The sequence below is a fragment of the Astyanax mexicanus genome, chromosome 10 (assembly GCF_023375975.1).
Source record: "Astyanax mexicanus isolate ESR-SI-001 chromosome 10, AstMex3_surface, whole genome shotgun sequence".
NCBI classification, from domain to species: Eukaryota; Metazoa; Chordata; class Actinopteri; order Characiformes; family Acestrorhamphidae; genus Astyanax; species Astyanax mexicanus.
In genome coordinates, this window is record NC_064417.1 from 27443299 (window position 1) to 27464756 (window position 21458).

The window sequence follows — 21458 nt, forward strand, 5'->3', positions numbered from 1 at the left end:
AAAGTAAAAAGCACACGAAAATATTTACAACCACCATCAATTTGACTGAAACAAGACATTTCTTGTGTGTCTACAACTGACAAAACAGCGTGTTTACAGAGTAGCACTGTTAGCCCTCAACACCAAACAAGCACAGCATGAAATAATATTAAAACAAAAACACAGTGTCAGTAAAAGCTTTTACAAGCCCCAGACTAAAGTGTGTGTTTTAATTTGGGCAATTTACTGCAAGCTAAGCTTACAGCCATATTTTACACTTAACATGATATATTTACACATTTAACCTGATCGCTAATGCTAATCGCTAATGCTAATCGCTGCTAGCTTCCGCCTGCTAGCCTACAGCTTTAGCAGTTAAAACAAACACTTTAACTCAACTTATATATTACATATTTACATTCTGGTTGTTTTAATAACCTTTTAACTCTCTTATTAACATTTACAGCTCATTACAAAACAGAAATACCCACTGATTTACTTACAATCTGTCTTTATCTGGTACAATCTGAACTGGAGCTTCTCCGGTACAGCACAGACGAACAGCACAAAAGATTCATTCGAATGAACTAAACTTTGGAATGAATCTTTTTAGTGAACAGATTCTAATGATTCAGTTAATCTAAAAGAGCTGCTGTGCCAATAGACCACTGAAGTCGTGCGTCATTCTGTAGTGCTCGTACGGCTTCCGTGTCTAAGCATTTTTTTAAACATTAATAGGGTTTTACCACATTCTGTGGTAAATAAATCTGTTTATATCCCTGTACATTTTTCTCTGTGTACATTTTACTCCTGAAAAACGCTGGACTTATGAGATCGTTTAAGAGTCGTAATGAGAAAAATGCTAACTTTAAGCTAATGCTACAGCAGAGTGAACTGAACTCCTGGCGCCGCTGGAGAGATTAGCATGGGACTGTTTTTGGCGCAACACCAGCGAACTCCTGCCGTAACTATACAGAGTATTAAACACAGCTGGGCCAACTAATGAACTAACTGCCCTAACTGAGGAGAGCTGAGAGATTCACAGCATAAAATCACTAAAACAGGTGTACCAGCTGTAACACGTTTTAACATTTACCGTCTTTATTATGGAGTGAACTAAATGGGTGTTTCTGGTTGGTTGTTGCCTCAGTGAGGGCAGGTAGTTGATTATTTGGGTCAGGTGTTGTAATTAGTATAAACTAATGACCATAATTAAATACTAAACCCTTCGGGGAAGCGCTGCTGAACTTCCTCTTATTATCTGCCTTTTAAAGCTCTAACACAGACCACACTGCTCAACATTACTGAAAGAGTTTTCACCAGTTTAAATGCTTTAATGATCCTCTGTGAAGAAGCATAATAATCCAAAACGTGATCTGACCGGAGGTAGCTGTTATTATGCAGGATCCAGTCCGGGGTCATTTCCAGTCGCTGTGCTGTGACATCAGTTAAGCATTAGCTTAAAGTTAGCATCTTTCTGATTACTCCCCTTAAACGATCTCAAAATTCAGAGGATTCAGTGATATTTAGGAGGTAAATGTACACATAATAAAACGTACAGGGTTCTGAACATAATTATTTACCACAGAATGTGACAGAGGGCAGTTTTTGAAAAGCCCATTCAAATTCCAATTCCGTATTGACTTGAACCGCTTAGACACGGAACCCCAAAGGAACCCCAAATATGGGCATAAACCACATGGCACTGACAACAAAATAATGACACGACTTCAGTGGTCTATGACTACTAGTTAGCTTTAGTAGAGAATTGAAGCACGGTCCTAGCACGCTTTACTTCTTCGTGGTGACTGCTCAGAATTACCCAAAAACACCAAAAAACGCAAAACAACAACCCATAAACATCTATTTCACCACAAACTAACACCACAATACCTCAGAAAAAATCCTCTGTACATATTTCCTTCATTTTTAATCAAATTTAGAGCTCATGACAAACATGGGATTGAAAGTAGAACAGATATTGCAAAATAAGCAAACTTTTGTAAAAGAGATTAAAAAGTAAAGAGAAAAAATAAATAAATAAATAAATAAATTCCTTTTATTTCCCTGAATACCCAGTTTTTCCCATTAGCTTTCCCTTGTGTTTTTGATTTCACATACTTTAGACAAGTAACAGTTTCCCAGTGTTCAGTACTGACTACAGAACCAATACATTAGTGCCTGGGAGACGGGGGCCTTTTAAAGCACGCTTTACTTCTTCGTGGTGACTGCTCAGAATTACCAAAAAACACCAAAAAACGCAAAACAACAACCCATAAACATCTAGTTCACCACAAACTAACACCACAATACCTCAGAAAAAATCCTCCATACATATTTCCTTCATTTTTAATCAAATTTAAAAATTCAACTGCACCCCATTGCATCATGGGAAAGCTCTATGTCACAGATCACATGACACTGTGTGGGTCAGTGTGTCTTCCTATTTTATATATATTAAAAAGTACACAGTAAATATAAAGCAAGTGCCACAAAGGAGTTACACTAACTCACTAAAGAGCTCATGACAAACATGGGATTGAAAGTAGAACAGATATTGCAAAATAAGCAAACTTTTGTAAAAGAGATTAAAAAGTAAAGAGAAAAAATAAATAAATAAATAAATAAATTTCTTTTATTTCCCTGAATACCCAGTTTTTCCCATTAGCTTTCCCTTGTGTTGCTGATTTCACATACTTTAGACAAGTAACAGTTTCCCAGTGTTCAGTACTGACTACAGAGCCAATACATTAGTGCCTGGGAGACGGGGGCCTTTTAAAGCACGCTTTACTTCTTCGTGGTGACTGCTCAGAATTACCCAAAAACACCAAAAAACGCAAAACAACAACCCAAATACATCTATTTCACCACAAACTAACACCACAATACCTCAGAAAAAATCCTCTGTACATATTTCCTTCATTGTTAATCAAATTTAAAAATTCAACTGCACCCCATTGCATCATGGGAAAGCTCTATGTCACAGATCACATGACACTGTGTGGGTCAGTGTGTCTTCCTATTTTATATATATTAAAAAGTACACAGTAAATATAAAGCAAGTACAACAAAGGAGCTACACTAACTCACTAAAGAGCTCATGGCAAACATGGGATTGAAAGTAGAACAGATATTGCAAAATAAGCAAACTTTTGTAAAAGAGATTAAAAAGTAAACAAAAAAAAATAAATACATTCCTTTTATTTCCCTGAATACCCAGTTTTTCCCATTAGCTTTCCCTTGTGTTGCTGATTTCACATACTTTAGACAAGTAATAGTTTCCCAGTGTTCAGTACTGACTACAGAGCCAATACATTAGTGCCTGGGAGACGGGGGCCTTTTAAAGCACGGTCCTAGCACGCTTTACTTCTTCGTGGTGACTGCTCAGAATTACCAAAAAACACCAAAAAACGCAAAACAACAACCCATAAACATCTATTTCACCACAAACTAACACCACAATACCTCAGAAAAAATCCTCTGTACATATTTCCTTCATTTTTAATCAAATTTAAAAATTCTACTGCACCCCATTGCATCATGGGAAAGCTCTATGTCACAGATCACATGACACTGTGTGGGTCAGTGTGTCTTCCTATTTTATATATATTAAAAAGTACACAGTAAATATAAAGCAAGTACCACAAAGGAGCTACACTAACTCACTAAAGAGCTCATGGCAAACATGGGATTGAAAGTAGAACAGATATTGCAAAATAAGCAAACTTTTGTAAAAGAGATTAAAAAGTAAACAGAAAAAAAAAATAAATTCATTTTATTTCCCTGAATACCCAGTTTTTCCCATTAGCTTTCCCGTGTGTTGCTGATTTCACATACTTTAGACAAGTAACAGTTTCCCAGTGTTCAGTACTGACTACAGAGCCAATACATTAGTGCCTGGGAGACGGGGGCCTTTTAAAGCACGGTGCTAGCACGCTTTACTTCTTCGTGGTGACTGCTCAGAATTACCCAAAAACACCAAAAAACGCAAAACAACAACCCATAAACATCTAGTTCACCACAAACTAACACCACAATACCTCAGAAAAAATCCTCTGTACATATTTCCTTCATTTTTAATCAAATTTAAAAATTCAACTGCACCCCATTGCATCATGGGAAAGCTCTATGTCACAGATCACATGACACTGTGTGGGTCAGTGTGTCTTCCTATTTTATATATATTAAAAAGTACACAGTAAATATAAAGCAAGTACCACAAAGGAGCTACACTAACTCACTAAAGAGCTCATGACAAACATGGGATTGAAAGTAGAACAGATATTGCAAAATAAGCAAACTTTTGTAAAAGAGATTAAAAAGTAAACAGAAAAAAAACAAATAAATTCCTTTTATTTCCCTGAATACCCAGTTTTTCCCATTAGCTTTCCCTTGTGTTGCTGATTTCACATACTTTAGACAAGTAACCGTTTCCCAGTGTTCAGTACTGACTACAGAGCCAATACATTACTGCCTGGGAGACGGGGGCCTTTTAAAGCACGCTTTACTTCTTCGTGGTGACTGCTCAGAATTACCCAAAAACACCAAAAAACGCAAAACAACAACCCAAAAACATCTATTTCACCACAAACTAACACCACAATACCTCAGAAAAAATCCTCTGTACATATTTCCTTCATTTTTAATCAAATTTAAAAATTCAACTGCACCCCATTGCATCATGGGAAAGCTCTATGTCACAGATCACATGACACTGTGTGGGTCAGTGTGTCTTCCTATTTTATATATATTAAAAAGTACACAGTAAATATAAAGCAAGTACCACAAAGGAGCTACACTAACTCACTAAAGAGCTCATGGCAAACATGGGATTGAAAGTAGAACAGATATTGCAAAATAAGCAAACTTTTGTAAAAGAGATTAAAAAGTAAACAGAAAAAAAAAATAAATAAATTCCTTTTATTTCCCTGAATACCCAGTTTTTCCCATTAGCTTTCCCTTGTGTTACTGATTTCACATACTTTAGACAAGTAACAGTTTCCCAGTGTTCAGTACTGACTACAGAGCCAATACATTAGTGCCTGGGAGACGGGGGCCTTTTAAAGCACGGTCCTAGCACGCTTTACTTCTTCGTGGTGACTGCTCAGAATTACCCAAAAACACCAAAAAACGCAAAACAACAACCCAAAAACATCTACTTCACCACAAACTAACACCACAATGCCTCAGAAAAAATCCTCTGTGCATATTTCCTTCATTTTTAATCAAATTTAAAAATTCAACTGCACCCCATTGCATCATGGGAAAGCTCTATGTCACAGATCACATGACACTGTGTGGGTCAGTGTGTCTTCCTATTTTATATATATTAAAAAGTACACAGTAAATATAAAGCAAGTACCACAAAGGAGCTACACTAACTCACTAAAGAGCTAATGGCAAACATGGGATTGAAAGTAGAACAGATATTGCAAAATAAGCAAACTTTTGTAAAAGAGATTAAAAAGTAAACAGAAAAAAAAATAAATAAATTCCTTTCATTTCCCTGAATACCCAGTTTTTCCCATTAGCTTTCCCTTGTGTTGCTGATTTCACATACTTTAGACAAGTAACCGTTTCCCAGTGTTCAGTACGGACTACAGAGCCAATACATTAGTGCCTGGGAGACGGGGGCCTTTTAAAGCACGGTCCTAGCACGCTTTACTTCTTCGTGGTGACTGCTCAGAATTACCCAAAAACACCAAAAAACGCAAAACAACAACCCATAAACATCTATTTCACCACAAACTAACACCACAATACCTCACAAAAAATCCTCTGTACATATTTCCTTCATTTTTAATCAAATTTAAAAATTCAACTGCACCCCATTGCATCATGGGAAAGCTCTATGTCACAGATCACATGACACTGTGTGGGTCAGTGTGTCTTCCTATTTTATATATATTAAAAAGTACACAGTAAATATAAAGCAAGTACCACAAAGGAGCTACACTAACTCACTAAAGAGCTCATGGCAAACATGGGATTGAAAGTAGAACAGATATTGCAAAATAAGCAAACTTTTGTAAAAGAGATTAAAAAGTAAACAGAAAAAAAAAATAAATAAATTCCTTTTATTTCCCTGAATACCCAGTTTTTCCCATTAGCTTTCCCTTGTGTTGCTGATTTCACATACTTTAGACAAGTAACAGTTTCCCAGTGTTCAGTACTGACTACAGAGCCAATACATTAGTGCCTGGGAGACGGGGGCCTTTTAAAGCACGGTCCTAGCACGCTTTACTTCTTCGTGGTGACTGCTCAGAATTACCCAAAAAACACCAAAAAACGCAAAACAACAACCCATAAACATCTATTTCACCACAAACTAACACCACAATACCTCAGAAAAAATCCTCTGTAAATATTTCCTTCATTTTTAATCAAATTTAAAAATTCAACTGCACCCCATTGCATCATGGGAAAGCTCTATGTCACAGATCACATGACACTGTGTCGGTCAGTGTGTCTTCCTATTTTATATATATTAAAAAGTACACAGTAAATATAAAGCAAGTACCACAAAGGAGCTACACTAACTCACTAAAGAGCTCATGGCAAACATGGGATTGAAAGTAGAACAGATATTGCAAAATAAGCAAACTTTTGTAAAAGAGATTAAAAAGTAAACAGAAAAAAAAAATAAATAAATTCCTTTTATTTCCCTGAATACCCAGTTTTTCCCCATTAGCTTTCCCTTGTGTTGCTGATTTCACATACTTTAGACAAGTAACAGTTTCCCAGTGTTCAGTACTGACTACAGAGCCAATACATTAGTGCTTGGGAGACGGGGGCCTTTTAAAGCACGGTCCTAGCACGCTTTACTTCTTCGTGGTGACTGCTCAGAATTACCCAAAAACACCAAAAAACGCAAAACAACAAGCCATAAACATCTACTTCACCACAAACTAACACCACAATACCTCAGAAAAAATCCTCTGTACATATTTCCTTCATTTTTAATCAAATTTAAAAATTCAACTGCACCCCATTGCATCATGGGAAAGCTCTATGTCACAGATCACATGACACTGTGTGGGTCAGTGTGTCTTCCTATTTTATATATATTAAAAAGTACACAGTAAATATAAAGCAAGTACCACAAAGGAGCTACACTAACTCACTAAAGAGCTCATGGCAAACATGGGATTGAAAGTAGAACAGATATTGCAAAATAAGCAAACTTTTTGTAAAAGAGATTAAAAAGTAAACAGAAAAAAAAATAAATAAATTCCTTTTATTTCCCTGAATACCCAGTTTTTCCCATTAGCTTTCCCTTGTGTTGCTGATTTCACATACTTTAGACAAGTAACAGTTTCCCAGTGTTCAGTACTGACTACAGAGCCAATACATTAGTGCCTGGGAGACGGGGGCCTTTTAAAGCACGCTTTACTTCTTCGTGGTGACTGCTCAGAATTACCCAAAAACACCAAAAAACGCAAAACAACAACCCAAATACATCTATTTCACCACAAACTAACACCACAATACCTCAGAAAAAATCCTCTGTACATATTTCCTTCATTGTTAATCAAATTTAAAAAATCAACTGCACCCCATTGCATCATGGGAAAGCTCTATGTCACAGATCACATGACACTGTGTGGGTCAGTGTGTCTTCCTATTTTATATATATTAAAAAGTACACAGTAAATATAAAGCAAGTACAACAAAGGAGCTACACTAACTCACTAAAGAGCTCATGGCAAACATGGGATTGAAAGTAGAACAGATATTGCAAAATAAGCAAACTTTTTGTAAAAGAGATTAAAAAGTAAACAGAAAAAAAAATAAATAAATTCCTTTTATTTCCCTGAATACCCAGTTTTTCCCATTAGCTTTCCCTTGTGTTGCTGATTTCACATACTTTAGACAAGTAACAGTTTCCCAGTGTTCAGTACTGACTACAGAGCCAATACATTAGTGCCTGGGAGACGGGGGCCTTTTAAAGCACGGTCCTAGCACGCTTTACTTCTTCGTGGTGACTGCTCAGAATTACCAAAAAACACCAAAAAACGCAAAACAACAACCCATAAACATCTATTTCACCACAAACTAACACCACAATACCTCAGAAAAAATCCTCTGTACATATTTCCTTCATTTTTAATCAAATTTAAAAATTCTACTGCACCCCATTGCATCATGGGAAAGCTCTATGTCACAGATCACATGACACTGTGTGGGTCAGTGTGTCTTCCTATTTTATATATATTAAAAAGTACACAGTAAATATAAAGCAAGTACCACAAAGGAGCTACACTAACTCACTAAAGAGCTCATGGCAAACATGGGATTGAAAGTAGAACAGATATTGCAAAATAAGCAAACTTTTGTAAAAGAGATTAAAAAGTAAACAGAAAAAAAAATAACATAAATTCCTTTTATTTCCCTGAATACCCAGTTTTTCCCATTAGCTTTCCCTTGTGTTGCTGATTTCACATACTTTCGACAAGTAACAGTTACCAGTGTTCAGTAGTGACTACAGAGGCAATACATTAGTGCCTGGGAGACGGGGGCCTTTTAAAGCACGGTGCTAGCACGCTTTACTTCTTCGTGGTGACTGCTCAGAATTACCCAAAAACACCAAAAAACGCAAAACAACAACCCAAAAACATCTACTTCACCACAAACTAACACCACAATGCCTCAGAAAAAATCCTCTGTGCATATTTCCTTCATTTTTAATCAAATTTAAAAATTCAACTGCACCCCATTGCATCATGGGAAAGCTCTATGTCACAGATCACATGACACTGTGTGGGTCAGTCAAGTCAAGTCATTATCAACCGCTTTATCCATTAAGGGTCGCGGGGGGGTGCCGGAGCCTATCCCAGCCGGCATCGGGCGGAAGGCAGGATACACCCTGGACAGGCCGCCAGTCCATCGCAGGTGTGGGTCAGTGTGTCTTCCTATTTTATATATATTAAAAAGTACACAGTAAATATAAAGCAAGTACCACAAAGGAGCTACACTAACTCACTAAAGAGCTAATGGCAAACATGGGATTGAAAGTAGAACAGATATTGCAAAATAAGCAAACTTTTGTAAAAGAGATTAAAAAGTAAACAGAAAAAAATAAAAATAAATTCCTTTCATTTCCCTGAATACCCAGTTTTTCCCATTAGCTTTCCCTTGTGTTGCTGATTTCACATACTTTAGACAAGTAACCGTTTCCCAGTGTTCAGTACGGACTACAGAGCCAATACATTAGTGCCTGGGAGACGGGGGCCTTTTAAAGCACGGTCCTAGCACGCTTTACTTCTTCGTGGTGACTGCTCAGAATTAGCCAAAAACACCAAAAAACGCAAAACAACAACCCATAAACATCTATTTCACCACAAACTAACACCACAATACCTCAGAAAAAAATCCTCTGTACATATTTCCTTCATTTTTAATCAAATTTAAAAATTCAACTGCACCCCATTGCATCATGGGAAAGCTCTATGTCACAGATCACATGACACTGTGTGGGTCAATGTGTCTTCCTATTTTATATATATTAAAAAGTACACAGTAAATATAAAGCAAGTACCACAAAGGAGCTACACTAACTCACTAAAGAGCTCATGGCAAACATGGGATTGAAAGTAGAACAGATATTGCAAAATAAGCAAACTTTTGTAAAAGAGATTAAAAAGTAAACAGAAAAAAAAAAAAAATAAATCCCTTTTATTTCCCTGAATACCCAGTTTTTCCCATTAGCTTTCCCTAGTGTTGCTGATTTCACATACTTTAGACAAGTAACAGTTTCCCAGTGTTCAGTACTGACTACATAGCCAATACATTAGTGCCTGGGAGATGGGGGCCTTTTAAAGCACGGTGCTAGCACGCTTTACTTCTTCGTGGTGACTGCTCAGAATTACCCAAAAACACCAAAAAACGCAAAACAACAACCCAAAAACATCTACTTCACCACAAACTAACACCACAATGCCTCAGAAAAAATCCTCTGTGCATATTTCCTTCATTTTTAATCAAATTTAAAAATTCAACTGCACCCCATTGCATCATGGGAAAGCTCTATGTCACAGATCACATGACACTGTGTGGGTCAGTGTGTCTTCCTATTTTATATATATTAAAAAGTACACAGTAAATATAAAGCAAGTACCACAAAGGAGCTACACTAACTCACTAAAGAGCTCATGGCAAACATGGGATTGAAAGTAGAACAGATATTGCAAAATAAGCAAACTTTTGTAAAAGAGATTAAAAAGTAAACAAAAAAAAATAAATACATTCCTTTTATTTCCCTGAATACCCAGTATTTCCCATTAGCTTTCCCTTGTGTTGCTGATTTCACATACTTTAGACAAGTAATAGTTTCCCAGTGTTCAGTACTGACTACAGAGCCAATACATTAGTGCCTGGGAGACGGGGGCCTTTTAAAGCACGGTCCTAGCACGCTTTACTTCTTCGTGGTGACTGCTCAGAATTACCCAAAAAACACCAAAAAACGCAAAACAACAACCCATAAACATCTATTTCACCACAAACTAACACCACAATACCTCAGAAAAAATCCTCTGTACATATTTCCTTCATTTTTAATCAAATTTAAAAATTCTACTGCACCCCATTGCATCATGGGAAAGCTCTATGTCACAGATCACATGACACTGTGTGGGTCAGTGTGTCTTCCTATTTTATATATATTAAAAAGTACACAGTAAATATAAAGCAAGTACCACAAAGGAGCTACACTAACTCACTAAAGAGCTAATGGCAAACATGGGATTGAAAGTAGAACAGATATTGCAAAATAAGCAAACTTTTGTAAAAGAGATTAAAAAGTAAACAGAAAAAAAAATAAATAAATTCCTTTCATTTCCCTGAATACCCAGTTTTTCCCATTAGCTTTCCCTTGTGTTGCTGATTTCACATACTTTAGACAAGTAACTGTAACCCAGGTTAAATTATTCCTAATAATTACCACTGATTATAAGAATTTAATAAGTTAAACATAAGATAATGAATTATTATAGAAATAATAAAATTAGATATTTCAAAAAAAAGAAAAAAGTTCTTATCTCTGAAAATAACCTAATAAAAATAAGGAAACGTAAAAAGAAAATATATATATAATATAAAATAATGGTATTATTAGAAAGGCAGCGACGGTACAAAGAACCGCCCACTACGCCACAACCTCACCAGTAAAAAGCAAGTTAACCACCCACTGCGGAAAAATATGACCAATTAAAAAGTTATCAAGTAAGTTAGTCCAGAGCCACCCACTGCGGAAAAATACAACCAATCACAAGTTAGTAAGCAGATTAGTCCAGAGCTACGTGACAAAGATCGCTCGCACTTACGAGTTGGAAGCTGAGCCAGCCGGATCGCGACGCAGCGGTTGAGCCAGGAGACGGAGCGAGCCGTTTAGCATTTTGGATCTAACAAGTGAATATCGCAGATCAGGAGCTATTAGCCGCTTTTGTTAAAGCTGGGAAACTAATACGCTAGTTTAGCCTTGCCAATCTGCCGAGTGGATTGGACTTTTGGAGTCATCTCATGCGCGGAACGGAGTTTTCGCCGCTGGTTGCCAGATAGTCTGAAACTAAACGATTCCGGATCGGATTTGGTGAGTTTTGTTTTAAAAAACTGGTGTATTAACTAAGATTATATTAGTAACTAAAGGTATAATTGCTTAGCTAATAAGATAACAGTGGGTTAAGTTAGTTCTGATCATTTTGAGTGTATTAAATTGCTGTTTAGATGAGAGTTTACCACTGTGATGTAACGTTGTACTGGTGTAATATGAGATGTATTTATCCAGAATCTGTGAATGTTATATTTGTAATTATAGTAATGTGAACCTTAGGGTAATGTAAATAGTTAAGAAAATGTAAAATATTAAGTACTAAAAGCCCTGTTTTATATGAACAGGCCAGTTTTGATTGGGATACACTGCTGATAAGAATCTGCCGCCTGGTCACGAGAGCCCAGTTGAGTAGGAGACGCGATGGCGAGCCTCAGCCCAAAGGAACTTCGTACCTGAGCCTTAAATCTTGAGTATCCCTTCTGTTTTTTTTACGGTTGGACCTTTTTTTTCTTTCCTCCTCGTTCCAAGTGAGTTACACTGCGTTACCTGCATAACGAACAGAAACCGATAAACTGATTCTTGGACGGACTGAAACACTTAAAGAACAGACTTTGCTTCGTCCAGTCACATTTAATGTGAATTGAACTGAATTGATTTACATCGAAAATACTGTGGGTTTAATTCTAATAAGCTACTGAATACTGAATATTGCACTGTTTTGTTATTTTATTTTATTATTTGGGTGAATTTGTGAATTATTGGGTTTTATATTGTGTTGGGAGAAAAGGTACCTTGGTGTGTGACATTCCAGAATTATAACTACAGGTTCAATACTCACCTCTTAACCAATTGAAATAGACAGGTGAATACTTACCTTAATCCTCTAATCAATAATTATACTTACTCTAATAATTATACTTATCCTAATTCCCTAATTAATAATTATACTTACCTTAATAATTATACTTACCTTAATAATTATACTTACCTTAATTGTCAAACCAAAACCTAAAAGAAAGATAACGAGATAACCATTAATAATAACTAAATAATACTAAACCTAAAATAATAGTAATCCTTAAAGTACTAAAATTATTCCACAGGACTGAGTTATAAAATAGGAAACCTTTAGAATATAATAGAGCTTGAGACATACCACAAAGGGAAAACCAACTATATTTTTGTGAATATATTGTTTTATGATTGTTTACTTTTGGGAGTAACTACCTGATTTGTTTATTTGTAAACCTTGCTTATATTTTTCTGTTTTGTTTTATCTACTGTTTTATTTACCTTTCTACATCAGTTGCCTCTTTTAACAGTGTCAATACATTTACTGAAAATTTCTAAAGTCAGATTGAGTGTCTTTATCCTTTCTGCTTCACGAGCGAACCTAGACTGGTCCATTTTCTCTCTCTATCCTTTGGGATTAAATTTATACCTGCAGCCGACCCCCAGGGGGCGCTACAGAACTTGGCGAGCCAGCCAGGAGCAGTTAACACTAAAAGACACTTAAATAAAAGCTTCCACCCAACTTACTATAATTATTCAAATTAGAGTACTTTGTCAATTAAGCTGATAAAACAGAAACCGTCAACATGGAAATAGTAGAGCGTGAAACAGTTAACATAGCTAACTCAGTCCTCGTTAGCGGTTTAACTGAAACTGAAGCAGATTCAGATCTGACCAACTACCTAGAGCAACATGGTCCTATTAGCAGGGTTCTTCGTATTGATGACCCTAATTCAACATTCCACAAAAATGTGATCGTTGAATTCAAGAGTTCCTTCGCAATGGACACACTTAGGCCACTCCTTCCATACACTCATACGAGCCCAAGTAGAGATGTTTATCACTTGAAGGCCCTAGCAAAAGTATATGTGCCCCCAGCCGCTGGAAGTGCCACACACAGTTTCTTAGACGAACTCCGAAGACTTGCTGCACAGAGCAACAAATCATTCTCTGAGCTTCTACAAGAACATCTTTCCTTGTGCCACGAGTCCATTCTTGCCAACGAAGCAAGTGACCACACCAGTCAGGGAGATGTTGAGACCACAAGCGTCAGCGATGTTCCAGCATTCAGTCAGGCACACCCTTCTCAGACTCACCCAAGTGCCACAATGGCTGATTCCAGAAGGTTTCCCACAACTGATCCAGTCATCTCGTTGAGTGACGTAAACCCACCTGCAGTGCAACGTGTTGTTGTTGAGCACATTGTCAGAAGTGAAGAAGCCGCATCACACGCACATGCATCAGCAAGGCTTCGAACATTCTCAGGAAAAACTCCACATCACAATAGCGAGGTAGATTATGACACTTGGCGCAACAACGTTGAGCTTTTGTTAAAAGATCCCTCTCTGTCCGATCTACACAGATCTCGCAAGATCCTTGACAGTCTTCTGCCCCCAGCTGCAAACCTGGTGAAACACTTAGGCCCTTTGGCTACTCCAAAGGCCTATCTTGACCTGTTAGATTCTGCTTTTGCTACAGTGGAGGAGGGTGATGAACTTTTTGCCAAGTTTCTGAACACCTTGCAAGATGCTAGTGAGAGGCCTTCTGAGTATTTGCAGAGGCTGCATGCTGTGATGAGTAGAGTCACCAAACAAGGAGTCATACCTGCTACTGAGACTGACAAGCACCTGCTGCGTCAATTCTGTCGTGGTTGTTGGGACAACGGATTATTAGCAGATCTTCAGTTAGAACAGAAGAAAAACAGACCCCCAGCATTCCCAGAATTGCTACTTCTACTTCGCATTGAAGAAGAAAAGCACACAGCAAAAGAACAACGAATGAAGAAGCACCTAGGTAACGTCAGGCATCGTGTTGGTTCTCATGCAATTCAGGCTGAAATTCGTGATGCAGAAGAAAAAGAAGGCTCGTTGACAGCTATGGTGAAAGGGTTAAAGAAACAAATGGGTGAACTTCAGGGGCAAATCAAGACCTTAAAGTCCCAAAAGAGTCCTGATCCACCAGAAGATGCATCTGATTTAAAGAAACAAATTGTTCAGCTTCAAAGTCAAATCACCCATCTGCAAGCTTCACACTCACAAAGGTCAAGGGTGGTGAACTCTGGAGAAAAGACCAAACAGGTTTCCAAAGCTGTGTCACGTGAAACTCAGGCTAGTTCCTCCAAACCACTCAGTGGAAAGCCAAGGCCCTGGTACTGCTTTTGTTGCGGTGAAGATGGGCATATCGCTACTTCGTGCAATGCTGATCCAAACCCATCCTTGGTGGCTGTTAAAAGAAAGCAACTGCGAGACAAGCAGCAAGCTTGGGAACTTGAGCATGACTCCCAACCTCCTTTAAACTGACCTCAGTCTCCGTTAAGGGACGGACAGAGACTGGACCAAGAAGAAGTCCCTACTCCAACAAGATGCAGATCAACAACAAAGCTGCCCATGCTACATGCCATGAACAACTGCCGCATAGATTAGTGGGAACGAAATGTACCTCCCATGTGACTATCGATGGCCAAAGTTACAACTGTCTTCTTGACACAGGGTCCCAGGTAACCACCATCCCTCAGTCATTTTATGAAACCCACTTGCCGCATGTAGACTGTAAACCTCTTAACGACCTGCTGGAGGTGGAAGCTGCCAACGGACAACCTGTGCCTTATTCTGGCTACATTGAGTTGAATATCACTTTTCCTAAAGATTTCCTAGGCACTTCTATTGAAGTCCCCACTTTAGCACTAGTGGTTTCTGACACATGTGGATCAACTCAGTCCCCCTTGTTAATAGGCACCAACACCTTAGATGCTCTCTATGACAGCTACTGTGAAGGGAGTTCAGCAAAGTACCAACCACAGCATCATGGGTACAAGATGGTGCAGAGAACCCTTGAAGTTAGACACAAGCAGACTAAAGACAGCAAGGTGAGCAACGTAAGACTCTACAGTGATGAACCGCAAGTCATCTTAGCACGTCAAAGCTTGGTGTTGGATGGCTTAGTGACCTCAAGAGGCCCAGAAAAGCTGTTTGTTTTACAGCAACCCTCAACATCCCTTCCTGGAGGTCTTATAGTCACCAGTAGTCTGCATAATTTGCCCAACAAACTCCAAACAAAATTACCAGTGCTGCTAAAAAACGAATCGGATCATGACATAATACTCACTCCTAAGAGAGTCATAGCCGAACTGCATGCTGTGCAACAGATACTTACCAGTGCTCCTTCCACAAGAAGTTCAGCCTCAAATCCACCATCACCAGTTCCAATGTCAGGAGTGCAATTTGATTTCGCTGATTCCCCTATCCCTGCAGAATGGAAGGAAAGAATAACCAGTAAACTTAACGCCATACCTGAAGTGTTTGCCCAACACGACCTTGATTTTGGTCACTCCGGCAAAGTGAGTCACCACATTAGGCTGAGTGATGAGACTCCTTTTAAGCAAAGAGCCCGTCCTATACACCCACAGGACATCAATGCTGTGCGGCGGCATTTGGAAGAGTTGCTAGAAGCTGGAGTAATTAGGGAATCTGAGTCTTCATTCTCATCGCCAATTGTTGTGGTCCGTAAGAAGAATGGCGACGTAAGGCTTTGTGTTGACTACCGCAAGCTGAATTTACAAACAGTAAAGGATGCTTATGCCCTACCCAACCTTGAGGAAACATTCTCAGTGCTAACTGGATCACAGTGGTTTTCAGTACTTGACCTAAAATCCGGTTATTACCAAATTGAACTAAATGAAGCAGACAAACACAAGACTGCCTTTGTGTGCCCCTTAGGATTCTGGGAATTTAACAAACTCCCGCAAGGGATCACGAATGCTCCTAGCACGTTCCAAAGATTAATGGAAAAGTGCATGTCTGACCTAAACCTGAAGGAAGTCATTGTCTTTCTGGATGACCTCATAGTATTCTCTGAAACGCTGGAGGAGCATGAACATCGCCTGCTGAGAGTCCTCCAGCGATTGAAAGAATACGGATTGAAGCTGTCCCCAGAGAAGTGCAGGTTCTTTCAGACGTCAGTCAGATATCTCGGACATATTGTGTCTAGGAATGGTGTTGAAACTGACCCAGAAAAGATTGAAGCCCTCAAAAACTGGCCAAATCCAAAGAATCTTAAAGAGCTCCGTTCATTTTTAGGATTTGCGGGGTACTATAGAAGATTTATTCAAGATTTTTCAAAGATCGTAAAGCCCCTGAATGACTTAACCGCTGGGTACGGCCCTACCAGGAAGAAGTGCAAAGCTCACGATGTAAAGACTCATTATTTCAAGCCTAAAGAGCCATTTGGAAGCCGCTGGACAGAGAGCTGCCAAGAAGCATTCGACACCATCATCAACAAGCTTACTTCTGCTCCTGTCCTGGCCTATGCTAACCCTAAGCTCCCATACATTTTGCACACTGATGCAAGCACCACAGGTCTTGGAGCTGCACTTTACCAAGAGCAGAATGGTCAGATAAGAGCAATTGCTTTCGCCAGCCGTGGACTTTCCCATAGCGAATCCCGTTACCCTGCCCATAAACTTGAATTTTTAGCTCTTAAGTGGGCAGTAACTGAAAAATTCAGTGATTATCTTTATGGCAACTCATTTACAGTCATCACTGACAGTAACCCCCTAACATATATCCTTACCTCAGCAAAACTAGATGCCACAAGCTATAGATGGTTATCAGCCTTATCCACCTTTTCATTCAAACTCCAGTACCGCCCGGGAAAGCACAACCTGGACGCAGATGCTCTTTCACGACTTCCTCATGACACTGGTATAGACGACCCTGCCTCACAAAAAGAGCAAGACAGGATCCGCCAATTCACATTGCAGCACTTACCTGAGTTTGCTCATCACACCAAAGTTGGCCCTGAAGTAGTTCAAGCCATTTGTGAAGCCCGTCTTGTGCGCCAGCCATCTGACTCTGCATCCCAAATTTCCAGTGTTCCATTGGTGGAATCCCTGGCATCACATCCAGATTCCCTGCCTGATGGTTTTGTACAAGGGGAATATTTCAAAGGATTCCCCGTCATTTCAAAATTGTCTGAGATAGAAGTACGTGAAAAACAGAAATCTGATTCTGTTATTCGGGAAGTGATCTCCTCTCTAGAAGGGGGAGGGGTACCCTCTCCTTCTGCCAAGAAGGAGATGCCACAACTACATCTTATGTGCAGAGAATGGAACAAATTGCTTCTGAGAAACGGAATACTGTACAGGAAACGACAAGAAGGACATGAGGTACAGCACCAGCTAGTTCTTCCAGAAGATTGGAGAGAAATGGTCATGACAAGTCTACACGATGACATGGGTCACTTAGGTGTAGAACGCACCCTCGATCTAGTAAGGTCACGGTTCTATTGGCCAAGAATGGCAAATGACATCGAAAACAAGATCCGAACCTGTCGTCGCTGTGTCCTCCGCAAAGCACCATTAGAGAGAGCAGCCCCCTTAGTAAATATTCAGGCCACCAGACCTTTAGAGTTGGTCTGCATGGACTTTCTATCCATTGAGCCTGATCGGAGTAACACTAAAGATGTCTTAGTCATCACTGATTACTTTACTAAGTACGCAGTGGCTGTACCGACTCCCAACCAGAAAGCTAGAACAGTTGCCAAATGTCTATGGGAGAACTTTATAGTTCATTATGGAATCCCAGAAAGACTACACAGTGACCAAGGCCCTGACTTTGAGTCGAAGACCATCAAAGAGCTGTGTGATGTTATAGGCACACGGAAAGTTCGTACCACACCGTATCACCCAAGGGGAAACCCTGTGGAACGCTTCAATAGGACTTTGCTGAGCATGATCGGAACCCTGAGAGAGGAACAGAAGTCACATTGGCATGACTTTGTGAAACCTTTAGTGCACGCCTATAACTGCACAAAGCATGACAGCACAGGATTTACCCCCTATGAGCTCATGTTTGGAAGGAAGCCTCGATTGCCAATTGACCTTGCATTTGATGTTACCTCAGGTCAACGACAAGGAAAATCCCACTCTCAGTACGTACACCATTTAAAGACACAGCTAGAAGAAAGCTACAAGTTAGCTATGGAAAATGCAGCAAAGTTGGCTGGGAGAAACAAGACCAGGTTTGATCGAAGGGTAACTGAATCTATCCTAGAAAAAGATGACCGAGTACTAGTCAGAAATGTGAAGTTGAGAGGTAAACACAAACTGGCAGACAGATGGGAGTCCACTGTCCATGTTATTGTAGAACGCGCTGGAGAGCTTCCTGTGTACAAGGTCAAGCCAGAAAACAAAGAGGGCCCATTGCGTACACTACACAGGGATTTACTACGACCCTGCAACTTTCTGTCAATACCTGATGAAGAACCCCCTAAAGCCAAAGCAAGGAGGCCCAAAACACGCACAGTTTTGCAAGGAAGTGAATCAGAGCCCTGTTCGGATTTGGACGAATATCCTGTTCACTACTACAAAGGTCCCTTAGTATCTGAACCAGTGGAAGTCATTCGTTTCCACGAAAGCAGGAACCTGGTAACTATACCTACACCTGAACTCCAGTCTAAACTGTTACCGAGTCAGCCGACTGTTGCAGACTTACCTGAGAAATTTCCTGAAAATTCACCTGAGACGACTGCCGAGAACTTACATGAGAAAACTGCTAAAGACTTACCTGAGAAATTTCCTGAAAATTCACTTGAGATGACTGCTGAGAACTTACATGAGAAAACTGCTAAAGACTTACCTGAGAAATTTCCTGAAAACACACCTGAGAAAGCTGCGGAATACTCACCTGAGAAAAGTCCTGAAAACTTACCTGAGAGAACTCCTAAGAAAGACAACTCCTCTGAAGAATCCCCTGAAAAGAAAAACTTACCTGGAAGATCCCAAGATGCTATCTACTCACCTGCAGAACCTGTAGTAACCCCAACTGCCAAACAGGAAACACTTGAACCTGTAGGAAACATGGAAGAGAATGTTCAGATTCAAGATTCACAGTCCCAGTATGCATCTGAAGATGATGAAGTTGAGATCCCAGTAAGGCATTCCACAAGACACAGAGAAAGGGCTAAGAGGCTAACATACCCCGAACTAGGAAACCCCCTTGTCTCCATAGTGCAATCTCTATTCCAGGGCTTAAGCACTGCCCTTACTGAATCTCTCACAGATGCCCCCTATGTAAATTCATTCTCACCTACTAGAAATGCCCTTTGCATGCACAGGGACGTGCATACCGTTTAAGGCGGGAGGATGTAACCCAGGTTAAATTATTCCTAATAATTACCACTGATTATAAGAATTTAATAAGTTAAACATAAGATAATGAATTATTATAGAAATAATAAAATTAGATATTTCAAAAAAAAGAAAAAAGTTCTTATCTCTGAAAATAACCTAATAAAAATAAGGAAACGTAAAAAGAAAATATATATATAATATAAAATAATGGTATTATTAGAAAGGCAGCGACGGTACAAAGAACCGCCCACTACGCCACAACCTCACCAGTAAAAAGCAAGTTAACCACCCACTGCGGAAAAATATGACCAATTAAAAAGTTATCAAGTAAGTTAGTCCAGAGCCACCCACTGCGGAAAAATACAACCAATCACAAGTTAGTAAGCAGATTAGTCCAGAGCTACGTGACAAAGATCGCTCGCACTTACGAGTTGGAAGCTGAGCCAGCCGGATCGCGACGCAGCGGTTGAGCCAGGAGACGGAGCGAGCCGTTTAGCATTTTGGATCTAACAAGTGAATATCGCAGATCAGGAGCTATTAGCCGCTTTTGTTAAAGCTGGGAAACTAATACGCTAGTTTAGCCTTGCCAATCTGCCGAGTGGATTGGACTTTTGGAGTCATCTCATGCGCGGAACGGAGTTTTCGCCGCTGGTTGCCAGATAGTCTGAAACTAAACGATTCCGGATCGGATTTGGTGAGTTTTGTTTTAAAAAACTGGTGTATTAACTAAGATTATATTAGTAACTAAAGGTATAATTGCTTAGCTAATAAGATAACAGTGGGTTAAGTTAGTTCTGATCATTTTGAGTGTATTAAATTGCTGTTTAGATGAGAGTTTACCACTGTGATGTAACGTTGTACTGGTGTAATATGAGATGTATTTATCCAGAATCTGTGAATGTTATATTTGTAATTATAGTAATGTGAACCTTAGGGTAATGTAAATAGTTAAGAAAATGTAAAATATTAAGTACTAAAAGCCCTGTTTTATATGAACAGGCCAGTTTTGATTGGGATACACTGCTGATAAGAATCTGCCGCCTGGTCACGAGAGCCCAGTTGAGTAGGAGACGCGATGGCGAGCCTCAGCCCAAAGGAACTTCGTACCTGAGCCTTAAATCTTGAGTATCCCTTCTGTTTTTTTTACGGTTGGACCTTTTTTTTCTTTCCTCCTCGTTCCAAGTGAGTTACACTGCGTTACCTGCATAACGAACAGAAACCGATAAACTGATTCTTGGACGGACTGAAACACTTAAAGAACAGACTTTGCTTCGTCCAGTCACATTTAATGTGAATTGAACTGAATTGATTTACATCGAAAATACTGTGGGTTTAATTCTAATAAGCTACTGAATACTGAATATTGCACTGTTTTGTTATTTTATTTTATTATTTGGGTGAATTTGTGAATTATTGGGTTTTATATTGTGTTGGGAGAAAAGGTACCTTGGTGTGTGACATTCCAGAATTATAACTACAGGTTCAATACTCACCTCTTAACCAATTGAAATAGACAGGTGAATACTTACCTTAATCCTCTAATCAATAATTATACTTACTCTAATAATTATACTTATCCTAATTCCCTAATTAATAATTATACTTACCTTAATAATTATACTTACCTTAATAATTATACTTACCTTAATTGTCAAACCAAAACCTAAAAGAAAGATAACGAGATAACCATTAATAATAACTAAATAATACTAAACCTAAAATAATAGTAATCCTTAAAGTACTAAAATTATTCCACAGGACTGAGTTATAAAATAGGAAACCTTTAGAATA